General features: G+C 41.1%; 1 pseudogene; it reads left to right on the top strand.

Annotated features, from left to right (window-relative positions):
• The first annotated feature begins 9378 nt into the window (after nt 1-9378).
• On the top strand, nt 9379-10428 carry LOC144256041 (transcription factor JunD-like; annotated as a pseudogene).
• Nucleotides 10429-13071: the final 2643 nt, after the last annotated feature.

Genomic DNA, 13071 nt, shown 5'->3' with positions numbered 1-13071 from the left:
CCATCAGACTCCAAGAGACTGAAGTTCAAATTTAGACCATGTTATTCATTCTTTCTCTGCCTTTGAATAGAAATTTCTTATTGCAAAGTTTTTTTTTTTTTAACCAAATAAAAGAAGCAAAATTTGCACTTACTTTTCAGGGCCTCTCTTAGAATGTACAGTAAGCCCGGAGAAATGCAGAGCCCTTCAGGACCTGCCCTCCTTGCTGGCACAGCAGAGCACCAGGGTTGGACTGATGGCCGGCCAGCCACTGCGTGCTGGCTGGTGTGCTGGACTCACCGTGTTGGTCAGAGGTGTGGCCTGGGCAACCTGACTGTGTTCTCTGGAGGCCATTCTCTCCTGGGCCACACCGGCCTTGTCCTGCTGTAGAGAAGTCCTGGCTAAAACATCGGGTTGTGTCTGGCATCTTAAGCTCAATGCAGATATGTACAGACCCACACCACCCTATGTGGTGGCCCAGGTCAGGTGCCATTTAAGTTTAGATTAAATTTAAATTTCAGGTCCTCTGTCACTCTGACCATGGAGCTTGGTGGTTCCATGTTATGGGGGATGTCACGTTGATCAGAAATAGAACATTTCCTTCCCGTGAAGTTCTGTTGAATGCACTGCTATCAACCACGCAGAAACCAGTGACCTTCAGATGTGTGTCAGTGTGCCAGGTAGGGTGAGGATGGTGGGAATGTGAGTGTGAGGGGATAATTCTGTAAACTGGGCCCACTGTGCAATCCCATATGCATTCTTTTCCAAGAAGCAATTTACCTGCAGCCCTGCCTGGCCTGAGTGGACCGTACTTATCACATTCCTCAGCCAACCACCTGTTATCTGCAGGAGAAATGCAGGCCAGAGATAATGTCAATGGGAGGAACCCAAGAGACTTTTGTGACCGGATCCTGAAACTCTGGGAGATAAGGGTAGTTCCTCCTAACCATAAAATCGGTAAGAATTTATGGGTAAGAAACCAATTAGAACCAGTCAGCATAAGCCAAACAAAGTGACCTAAAATTGTCAGTGCAGTGGGGACTTAAAAATCTGATGTCATCTTGCTGTCAATCAAAAGTAAAGAAGTGAGCCTGAGCAGGACTCTGGAAACCTCTCTTGAATCCCCAACAAAACTGGAGTGCAGGACAGGTGCATTGTCCCTCTCCTCCCTTGAGAGTGTCCCCTTTCCCTTTCCCTCTCCCTTCCATGAACTACTGAACTAAGCCTATTACTCTGAGCAACATCTGGGATTTTTCCGACTTGGTTACACGAGTTGATAGCTCCAGTTATCCTGCTTCCCCACATGTTGAAGTGCAGCATTAGAGACGCACACCAGCATATAAAACAGGGCTTATTTAAAAAGGGTAACGTGGACTTCTCTGGGAGGGAGCAGGGAGCCATAGCTATCCCGGTATCCCAGGAAGTGAGAGTGTCCGCCTTTCTATGTGCCACAGGCTTCCTTTGTTCTCCTGGTCTTCCCCTGTCTCTCTTCTTCCTGCTAATGACTGGGCCAGGAGATGCTCGGAGGGAGGGCCCCAAGGTGAGAAGAGAGGGGCTGGAGGGGCCTGGTGGAGTGATCTGGGCTGGAAGAGGCCCAGGGTGCACTAACTTTTATAACTCCCTGGAGGGAGGAACCATCTCTGGGACAGGTCACCCTAGCAGCTGGTAGGAGCAGGGTGGAGGAAGGGCTCTGAAGAAATTAACATTTCAATCCCTCCAACTTCCCAAACCCAAATTGGCCTCCATTCTCTCCATTGACCCTCTGTTCTGACTACCTGTCTTTAATTCTGTCTTGTGAATCGGGTTTGAAGAGGGGTCTTTGCATTGCCTCATTTTCTTGAAAGGCCCCAGCTCTTGTGACACCCACACCCTCTCTTCCTGTTGGAATGGACACCTGGTGGGAAGGGTGGTGCCTGGGGGCTGCCACTTTCTGCCACGTCTCCTTTCTCACTTCTGCTCACTCCAAGTGCTTGTGGTCTCAGGTGCCACACGTGGCCCAGGGCTGCCTGCAGCTTGCCACAGGCCTTCAGAGGCTGCACCCCTTGCCAAGAGACAAGCATGAGCACCCCCCTGCCCTGGTGAGCTCAGAGCTCATCCTAAGCCACAGCAGCAGTCAGTCAGCAACCCAGGAGGAGCTCTGAGGCAGAGGCATTTGAAAGCACTGCTCCTGGTGGAGGGTCCCCAGGCTCCTCAGGCATCAGACATGAGGTGAGCTCTGCCTTAAAAGCCTTACATTCCAGACACAAAAATGGAATTCCGTCTTTAGGGCAGGAGGAATTTTTAGTAGTATAAGGAAGGGTCTTTGTCTTAGCAAGCTCATCTTGCCAACTGTAGGCAGACGGTGGCGTCCAAAGTTCAGAGTAAATACTTATGTGGCCTTGCAGTTTAGCCCGACACAAGGAACTGGACATTGACCAGCAGGAGGGCAGGAGGGACAGAGATGATGGGAGCATGTGAGGGAGGTGAGCACCATGTTCAAGAGCAGTGGCAGAAGGTAAGGAGCAGCCGGGGGCTGAAGAGTCAGGAGCAGGGTGGGTACCTGAGCAGACCCAGGCAAGGGGGTCAGGAGTGCAGACCTGGGTGCTGACGATACCTGGTGGGGGGGAGGGCAGACACACTGTCCCTTTAGCAGGCATGGCACCACGCAAAGGCTTGCCAAGGGTCAGTCTTTACCTGGCTTCTGTGTGTTCATTTTGAGCACCACCTTGAAGAACCATCTGATCTGAGTTTGTTCTGCCTCCTCCAGCGTCTCATGTCAATGCCCTTGTCTCCCTCTAGGGCACTTCCTGGTTGCAGGTCACCCTAATTCCAGGCTCACATCATTACCTCCCCGCCTCCATCTTGCCCAGCCCACTTCTAATCCATTCTCCATAAGTAAAGTGGCTTAGGGCGGGGCTCAGTGGTATAGAACCTGCTCCCAGGGCGGAAGGCTCTGGGTTCAGTTCCCAGCACCAAGAGGAGTGGTGGTCTTTCCAAAGCTAATTTGTGCATGCACCTCCTCAGGAGAGTCATTGGGTGACTGCTCCTGTGGGCGGGCTGTGCCCTGAGCCCTCAACCCCCAAGACAGGGCTGGAGTTGCATGTCCCATGGCATCACACACCCACATGCTCAGTGGGCTTCTCCAGGCCCAGACCCAGTGGGCACACCCTGAGAACTTAACTTGTACCCATGGGTATGATTATCAAGATAATATGTATGATGTAACATGATTGCATGACTTGGTAATAGTAATAAAAGTAATTTAACCTGATTTATTTATATATAATTATATATTTTATAGATATTTAATATACATATAATTGTATTCTTATATATTCATAATTTTGAATATGTGTATCTCTCTCTCTCTCTCTCACACATACACATATTTTTATAATATTTTCTTTAAGGTAAGCAGGGTTTGGGGATGGGTTGGGTGAGGGTAATGGTGAAAAGATCAAGGAAAATTGCCGAATTTTTTATTTGAGCACTCTAGGGTAGTTGCTGGTACCCAATCCTGTATGGGGTAGAAAGACTACACGAGGCAGAGAACAGAGTGCTAGTCTTGAGGAAGGCTTTGCGTTGATGTTTGTGATTTCTCCTAGATATCCACATGAACATGTCTGAAGGTTACAGGAGACAACTGGGAAGAAAATGGATATTTGGGAGACAGAGGAATTCAGAAAATACTGCCATGAGACTGAGCATGACCCTGAGTATGGGTAAATATATAGAAGTACAGGGAGCATTTCTCTGAGGTGGGGCTTAGAGAAACCTATATTTAACAATGTAGAAGAAAAATCTATGAAGGATACAGAGAGTGAGGGCATCCAGTTAAGGAGATAAAAATCCGGGGAAATGTAATGACATGGATTTCTGGAAGAGATAATTTCAAAAAGAAAGGCAGAACCTCTTGTTCTGAAAACCACTAAAAAGTGATCTTCAGGGTGGCAAAGGAGATTTGGTGCCATACTGATTTCTGATGATCTCAATGAAACCCCTGTTCTTAGGTGGTGGGAACTGAAGCCAATCGGATGATTTATGGAAAAATTTAGGTCAGCATTGTGAAGGCACTAGCTGGAGATTGATTTTCTAATTGTGTACAATGAGATAAAGGGAGAATTAGCCAGGTGTTAACATTTATGGTCTCTGAGATGTGGGGAGAGTTCATTCCTGCAAATACTTGTTTGTGACTGCAGAAATCTTTTTTCTATTAACATGTTTGCCACCTACACCCTAGAGTTGATTTTTTAAAAGTAATATGGCAGCCCAATAGTAATTTCTGAAGAGTAGGAAGGGTGCTGGGGCAAGGCAAGGGATGAAAGTAGAAGATAGATAATTAGATATGATCACTGTGTAACCATGCATTTGGAAATATTCTGCTCAATTCCATTAACATATGCAATGAATATTTGTTAATTAAAAACAAATTAAAATTAATTATTCTATTTGCTCACTGAAAGGTAGGCACTCAACACTGAGGGAGAGATTATCCTTATGATTTGTTTTCTGCTTGTGAAAATGGTCATTGTCAGTCACCTGTAAAGAGAACTAATTAAATAATTTGGGGTGGAATAGTATGGATTTGAAATGCCTTGTTATCCCAGCATGATGAGGTTACCTGATGGTCACTGAAATATTTGAAGTGTGACAGTACATCCATTGTCAAGGTAGTTTATTCCAGGTTTATCTTTGGGAATATAATACTTTTACCTTATTCATTCACTATTTGTTGCAATCAAGTCATTCAATCTGCACACCCATAAAATTACAAGGATACTAAGCTCCACATGCAGGAGGGGATGCTATTTTCCTGCATTGTTTTGAATCCTTCAATATGAAAGAGTTGTTTGTTCCCATTACTTATTGTCAATAAATTCAATCATTTTTTTCTTAGTTAATATATACTTATTTGTTGCTTTCACTTATATTTTACCATTAAAGTTTTTTATTTTATTGCTCATATTTTTCTAGCTTTCATTCTTTCAGGATATTTTACCTTTGTTCTTATGTCATTCATCAGGAATCCACATGTGAGACACCTTGGGAGACTCTCCTCTTACTCTTCCTTCTCTTCCTCCTACTATGTTCAGGCTCTTTTATTATTATTATTTATTTATCTTACCAGATCCTAGAATCAGCACTTTCTCCAGGGAAATATACACATTTTTACAGGTATTTTTAGGAAAATTTGTGTAATTTGTCAGGCCCAGTGCAAGATAAAAATTTGAAGTCCCTGTCTAAAAGCAAGTGACCTGGGCCATTGATATCATGCCACCGAAATATATATACTTTTTTCTTCTGTGATCTCTTCACATGTCATGGTATATTTTGTCGTCTTTTAATTGCCCTTCTTATTACAGCATTTAAAATTATTAGCAAGACTTCTAACATTTATCTTTAAAAATGCTATATCAATTTTAAATTCAAACTTAGAAACAAGTCATATTGTAGAGGTTGAATATTCATCTTGTGTTCATAAATGCCAAAGCAGTGAATATGTTACACAGAACAAGTGCAATTGTTTTTACTACACCTTGATAACTGTGAAGGTTTCTCCACCTGGTTTGTTAATGAGTTTGATAGAACTAGAAGAAAAGTGACTGTGGGTCACCCTGGTTTCCCTTTTCCTTTACATTCTCAGCTGGAGAAGTGGGCTAACAAAGAGAAGTGCCTTGAGTGACAAAGCTGTCTTCTTTCTGTATTTGAATCTAATTCTGGTGGACATTACTGTGTGGCCTTCCTGGGTTTCATTACCCTCCCTTTTATTACTTACTTGTGCATAGAACATGGTCACATTGTACCCAACTTTCTCTTAGCTCCCATTTTTTCTTGGCCCACTGGAATTCTGTGATTATGGGAATGAAAACTCAGTGTGCATGAGGTGGCCAAATGCAGCATACCTGCAGGTTACATTTATGTGCTGTGTTCATACCTGTGGTCCATTGCCTTCTTGGAATTTACTTAAGAAAAATAAGTAGTAAGATAATATCAATAAAATTTATGATAGAAGTAGCAGAATATTCAATCAAGGACAGGTCCACTTTGAGCAGGAATCCTGACTGTGTAGGAAGAGCATCATGGGGCTAGTCCCCATTTCCCTGCCTTCTGCCTCCTCCTCCCTCTCCATCATCCTTCCCTCCCTTCATCCCTTTCTTCCTTCCTTCCTACCTTGCACAATAGTAAGAACACTAAGTAGGATATATGTACTCAGAAAACATAAGTGAACATTATACTATTGTAAAGTGTAAGTACAGAATTATTCTGCAAATAACTAGAAGTTGTTTATCTTATGCAATTAAAATTTTATATCCATTGAAGATCAGCACTCCAATTTACCTTAACCACATGTCTTTGAAAACAACATGCTACTCTCTGTTTACATTTTTTTTACCACTAGGGATTGAATCCACAGCACTTAACAACTGAGCTACATCCACAGAATTTAATTTATTTATTTATTTTAAATTTAGAGAGAAGGTTTGAATCAGTTTCTTTTGGCCTGGCTAATTTGATGAGGCTAGTTTTTAACTTGTGATCCTCCCACCTCAGCTTCTGAAACAACTGGTATTAAAGTATGTCCCACTGTGCCCAGCTTGCTTACTGGTTTTTCCTCAAGTTTTTAATTTTAATAGAGTCATAGCGATTTTCTTGTGTGTTTTAGACTTTATACTCTTCTCAGGTGATGTGTAAGTAATTTCTCTCATTCCAACAGTTGAGTCTTTTTTCTATTCATGTTTTACTGTGCTGTGCAGAAGCTTTTGGCTTAATGTAATTCTACTTTTCTTTTTATGGTTCTGTCCCCTGTCCTTTTACTGTCATAGCCAAAGGACCATTTTCTAAAGCAGTGTTGTAAAGTTTTTCTTCTGTGTTTTGTTTTTATTGCTCACAAACTTATGTTCTTCTTTCTTTTTTAATTTTAGATTGAAAAAATAGCTACTTCATCTGCTTGTGTGGTATAGCATGATATTTTAATACACGTAACACTGTATAGTGATCAAATCAGAGAAAGATCATATCTGTCACCTTAGTAGTATGGGAAGAGATTGGTAAGTGGGACCCCAGTATTTTCTTTCTTCCCTATGTAAATATTGAGTGTCATCAGCATCATCTGTAAAAAGACTATCCTTTATCCATTATGTATTATTAGATCCCTTCTCAAAGATGAGTGTGCAGCGAGTGTCTGGGCTTATCCTTGTTCTCTTTTCTGTGCATTGTTTTGTATATTTCCTTCTATTTCAGAACAACAGTGTTTTAGCTCTTATAGTTTATTCTATCTTTTTTTGCATTTGTTACAATTAGTATAGAATTGCACCAGTTATGTAATTGTATAAGCATGCAAGGTAATGATATCTAATCTATTTCATAATCCTTCAAAATCTCATTTCTTTTTGCCTCCCTTCACTTCCCGCTTTCTAATCCAAAGTGCATTTTTTCTTCCCTAGTGCCTTCCATTATGAATTAGCATCTGCACATTAGATAAAATATTCAGCCTTTGTAAGTTTGCTATTGGTTTGTTTAGCTTAGCGTGGTATTCTCAAATTTCATCCATTTGCCAGCAAGTGCATAATTTTATTATTTTTAGGGTTCAGTAATATTTCATACACACACAGATATATATATATATATATATATATATATATATATATATATATATATATATATATATTCACATTTTATTTATCCATTCATCTGTTGAAGGGTACCTAGGTTGTTTCCATAGTTTAGCTATTGTGAACTGACCTACTCTACATTGATGTGGCCACCAGCAATGTATGAGTGTAGCTTTTGTCCCCCATCCTAATGAAAAAAAATATTGCTGGGGCTGGGGATGTGGCTCAAGCAGTAGCGCGCTCACCTGGCATGCATGTGGCCCGAGTTCGATTCTCAGCACCACATACAAACAAAGATGTTGTATCCACCAATAACTGAAAAAAAAAAAAGATAGGTATTAAAATTCTCTCTCTCTCTTTCTCTCTTTCTCCCTCTCTCACTCTCTCTTTTAAAAAAAATATTGCTTGTATTCTTGATAATTGCCACTATGACTGCAGTGCAATGAAATATTGAAATAGCGTTGATTTTCATTTCTATAATTGCTAAAGATGATGGTCTGTTTTATGTGTTTGTTGATCAATTATATTTCTTCTTCTGTGAAGTGTCTGTTCAGTTTCTTAGTCCATTTATTGATGGGTTATGTCTCTTTTTTGGCATTGTTTGTTGAGTTCTTTATATATCTTGGAGATTACTGCTGTATTTGATGTGTGGTGGTAAAGATTTTTTTTCCCATTCTGTAGGCTCTCTCTTCATGTTATAGATTGTTTCCTTTGTGAAGAATAAGCTTCTTTCTTTGAATCCATCTCATTTATTGATTACTAATTTTACTGTTTGTATTTTAGGAATCTTATTCAAGAAGTCAGGTCCTAAGCTAACATGATGAGAATGTGGACCTTCTTTTTTTCTGTTAGTCATAGGGTTTCCATTCTCATGTCTAAGTCTTTGATCTACTTTGAGTTGATTTTTGAGCACAGTGAGAGATAGAGTTTTAATTTCGTCTTTCTACATATGGATTTCCAGTTTTACCAGCACCAATTGTTGAAGAGGCTATCTTTTCTCCAATTTATGTTTTTGGCATCTTTTTCTAGTATGATATTTGTCTACATGTCTGTTGGTACCTTTTTAAATGTTTTTTTAACTATTTCTCTGTAGTATAGTTTAAGGTCTAGTATTGTGAGGCATACTGAGTCACTCATTTTGTTGAGAATTGCTTTGGCTATTGTGGCTCTCCTATCTTTTTTAAAATTAAGTTAATGCTTGCTTTTTCTAGTTTTATGAAGAATGTCATTGGATGTTTAAAAGGAATTGCATTGAATCTGTATAACTACTTTGTTAGTATGGCTGTTTTGACTATGATCATTCTGCCTATCTAAGCGCCTGGAACATCTTTACATCTTCTAAGACTTTCAATCTGTATTTTTAGTGTTCTGTATTTTTCATTGTAGAGGTATTTTAACTCTTTTTAGATTGATTCCCAAGTATTTTGTTTCATTCTCTCTCTTTTTTTTGAGGCCATTGTTAATGGGGTGGTTTTCCTAATTTTTTTAAAGTGGATTCATTTTTAAAGTATAGAAATATATATTGTTTATGGGTGTTTGTTTTGCTGAATTTATTTATTAGTCAAGAAAGTTTTCAGGTAAAATTTTTTGAATTTTCTAAATATAGAAGCAGGTCATTAGCAAATAGTGATAGTTTGAGTTCCTCTTTTCCTACTCATTTAACTTTCATTCTTTCTTCTAATTGTTTTGGATAGAGTTTCAAGGATGTTGTTGAATAGAAGTGGCAAAAAAAAATTGACAAAAAAGAGTATCCTTTTTTTTTTTTAAATATAGAGGGAATACTTCAAATTTTTCTCCCTTAAGAACAATGTTTCTGAGGAGCCGCTGCAAGAAGGCCAGGCACAGCGGCCCAGCCATTCCCCTGCCTCCTACCGGTGCTTTGAGGTCAGGGGGGAGCCAGAGGATAGAAACACCCCTCTAAGGCGATGAGGCCCTGAGCCTGGGTAGTAGCACCAGTGGCAATGGCAGCAACTTAGCATCCCAGGGCTGCTTCTGAGGCGCTGACACTGAGCCTGAGTGAGCAAGCAGGTGTTGCGACTCCAGACAGCGGCTGGGATACCTCCCCCTCCCTGGGCGGGATGGGCGCACCCAGTGCAGTGGCCCCCGGCCTTTGCCCTCCTCACTTGACCTGGAGCTGCTCAAGCTCGCCTCTCCTGAGCTGGAGTGCCTCATAATCCAGTCCAAAGGGCTGGTAACCACCACAGGCAAGCACACAGTTCCTCTACCCCAAGGTGGCAGACAGGGAGGAGCAAGAGTTCACAGAGCGCTTTGTGAAAGCCCTGGAAGATTTGCACAAACAGAACCAGGTTGTTGCCGGTAGGGCAGCCTCTGCTGCTGCACGGAAGGAAGACCCTCTGGCACGGCATCCACGCTTAGGCCCCCCATTCACCCCACTTCGGGGAGATGGCTATAAGGAGGCACCGCTCTAAGCTAACCTGAGCAGCTAGCGGATGGCTGGCAGGAGTGCTGGGTGCTGCCACTGTGGCCTTCACCGCTGATCCCATTCCCTTCCCACTGCATCTGCCCGGTAGCACTGGGGCTGCTGCGCCTGGCAGCGCTCAAGGACTGGCCACAGATGGTGGCCGACGCACCAAGCTTCCGCAAGAGCCCGCAGCTGTGGCCCATCGAGGTGGACACGCAGGAGCAAGATCGCAAGAGGCTGGCCAAATGCATGGCAGCTTCCAAGTGACACAAATGCAAGCTGGAGTGCATCTCGCACTTGGAGGAGAAACTGAAGATGCTCAAGAGCCAGATCAGGAGCCTGCTGAGCGAGCAAGTGGTGCAGCTCAAGCAGAAAGTTATTATCCACGTCAACAGCAGCTGCCAGTTGCCCCAGCACCAGGTGCCCACATACTGAGCCCGAGCGAGGGCGCAGCCTCCCTGCTTGAGGAGCTGGCTCACAAGGGGTGGTGCATGGGTGCCTCGGATCTGGAGAGCGTGCGGTCTTGGCGACACCCTCCCCATGGGTGTCCAGGACTTGGAGAGGGCGCAGTCCCCAGGTATATCCCTGAGGGCAGCTCTGGACTTCAATAAGCTGGACCCCCTGCTCCCTGGGCGCATGCCACCACCCCTTTCCTGGAGCTGTCTCTCTGTGTGACCCTGTGTTGCACAAACCCAAGAGCTGGGTGCTGCCACTGTGGCCTTCACCGCTGATCCCATTCCCTTCCCACTGCATCTGCCCGGTAGCACTGGGGCAGATGTCCATTTGTACACACCACTGTGGAAGGGGCTCTGTGGGGCGCAGCCACCAGCCTGCCTTTTCTTTTACTTTATTTATTTATTTATTTATTTATTTATTTATTTATTTATTTATTTTTTGCCATTGGAAGAAAGAAGAACAAAGTGTTGATTCTGCCCTATTTATGTTTCTACTCTGGAACAAATGGTTGTGTGTGCATGTGTGTTTCCTTGTTTTGTTTTGTTCTTTGTTTTTTTTGTTTGTTTTAGTTTTAGTTTTTGTTTTTTTAAGAAATGGGAAGAAGAAAAAAAATACTATGACTTTTCCTAGCTCTGGCTACCCTCTTCTGTCCTTCTGACCACCACTCCCTGTTTGTTCTTTTGTTTTTGTCTTTCTTTTCATTTTGCTAGGAGTCCACATTCCTGTTTGTAATCCTTTGTTTGTCCAGTTGTCTGTTTGCACAGTCTCCTTACGCCAAAAAACATATAATAAATAAATAAATAAATAAATAACAATACAAAGAAAAGAAAAAAATAATGTTTCCCTGTGTTTACCATTGACAGCTTTTATAGTTTATGATATATTTCTACTATACATAGTTTTCTAGCGTTTTGATCATGTATGTAGTCACATGCTTTTTCTGCTATTATTTAGATAATTTTCTGATTCTTGTCTTTACATCTATTTACTTAATTACTTTATTGATTTTCATGTTTTGAACCAACCCTGCATCCCTGGGACAAACCCCACTGATTATATTGCACTATCTTTTTAATATGATTTTGTATGCTGCTTGTCATAATTTTACTGAGAATTATTACATCTCTGTTCATCAGGAATACTGGCCTGAAATATTCTTTCTTCGATGTGTCTGTCTGGTTTTTGCATTCGGTTGATATTAGTTTCATAGAATGAGGTTAGAAAGGTTTTGCTATTTTCTATTTTATAAAATAATTTTAGAAGAATTGGTGTTCATTCTTTTTTCAACTTCTTGTGGAACTGGGCTGAGAATTTCTCTGATACTGGGTTTCTCTTACTTGTTAGGCTTATGATAAATCCTGGCTTGGGAGAATTAATGTAGTACATTCAAGACTTCATACTTTAGAGGAGAAATGACTACCCTAACATTAGCCTGCTTTGACAAATGTTAATCCTCAAATAACAATATTTTTAAAACATTGTTTTGCTTTCCCCAGGAGAGGACTAACACCTCCAAGACTCCTTTTTTTAAATGTGTGTGTGTGTGTGTGTGCGCGTGTGTGTGTGTGTGTGTGTGTGTGTCCAGAGTTTTGTGGTCACTTGGTAAAATTGCATTAAATAACACAGCCATGACTCCATTTGGGGTACTTTATTCAAGATTTTTAGCTCACATCTTAATTTTTTTTTTAAGAGAGAGAATTTTAATATTTATTTTTTAGTTCTCGGCGGACACAACATCTTTGTTGGTATGTGGTGCTGAGGATCGAACCCGGGCCGAGCGCATGCCAGGCGAGCGCGCTACCGCTTGAGCCACATCCCCAGCCCACATCTTAATTTTTTTGATCTATAAAACACTTAAAGTAGCTATAATTTCTATCAGAGTCTCTATATGGAAGTATGGAATGATGAGATAAAATATTTTAACACTCTAACTCTCCAATATTATCAAATTTATTTCTAATGGAATTTAATGTTATTCATACTCTTGACATAATGCTCCTTAAATAAATGTAAAAACCTTGAAATAAATAAAACACAAGAGGATCAGTCAAAGGAAGTGACAGACCCTATGAAAGAAGGATGAAGATTATGAAATACTTCTGAATTAATAGGTAAGTTCCATGAAAAGTGGAATCAACATGTTTCATGTGTGTGTATCAGGATAATTACTACACTAAGATACTATTACAGTGTTAAGAAATAGGGAAATAAGAGGAACATTATCATAAACATCATGCTGAATTTAGCAGGAAACCCAAATATGAAGCCTAGAGATGTTTTGTAGAAAGCAACAAAGGTAAGCAAATATCATCACTTCCCTTGCTGCTGAGGACAGAGTAGAAGGAAATAGTTTACAAACATATTTTTAATAAATTCAATAAAATGCTTCATTTCAAGGGAAATGAATGAACCAGGCTGGGTAGAAGGAACTGTCAAGTTCAACTTGTTAAACTGTCTTTGACACATCTATGGCCAAGATGGAAAAAAAATGACTATTTCCCATGAATAAACTCAGTAATAACAGAAAGTCTTCTCAGGCTACACTTTGAATAATGCTGCAATGTTCATTAACTCTGGTGCTTCTCACAGAATAGTTGTTATCACTGCTTACCTGGAGTCTTT

Source organism: Urocitellus parryii, chromosome 7 (assembly GCF_045843805.1).
Source record: "Urocitellus parryii isolate mUroPar1 chromosome 7, mUroPar1.hap1, whole genome shotgun sequence".
Lineage (NCBI taxonomy): Eukaryota > Metazoa > Chordata > Mammalia > Rodentia > Sciuridae > Urocitellus > Urocitellus parryii.
This window is presented reverse-complemented; position numbering and strand designations above follow the sequence as displayed.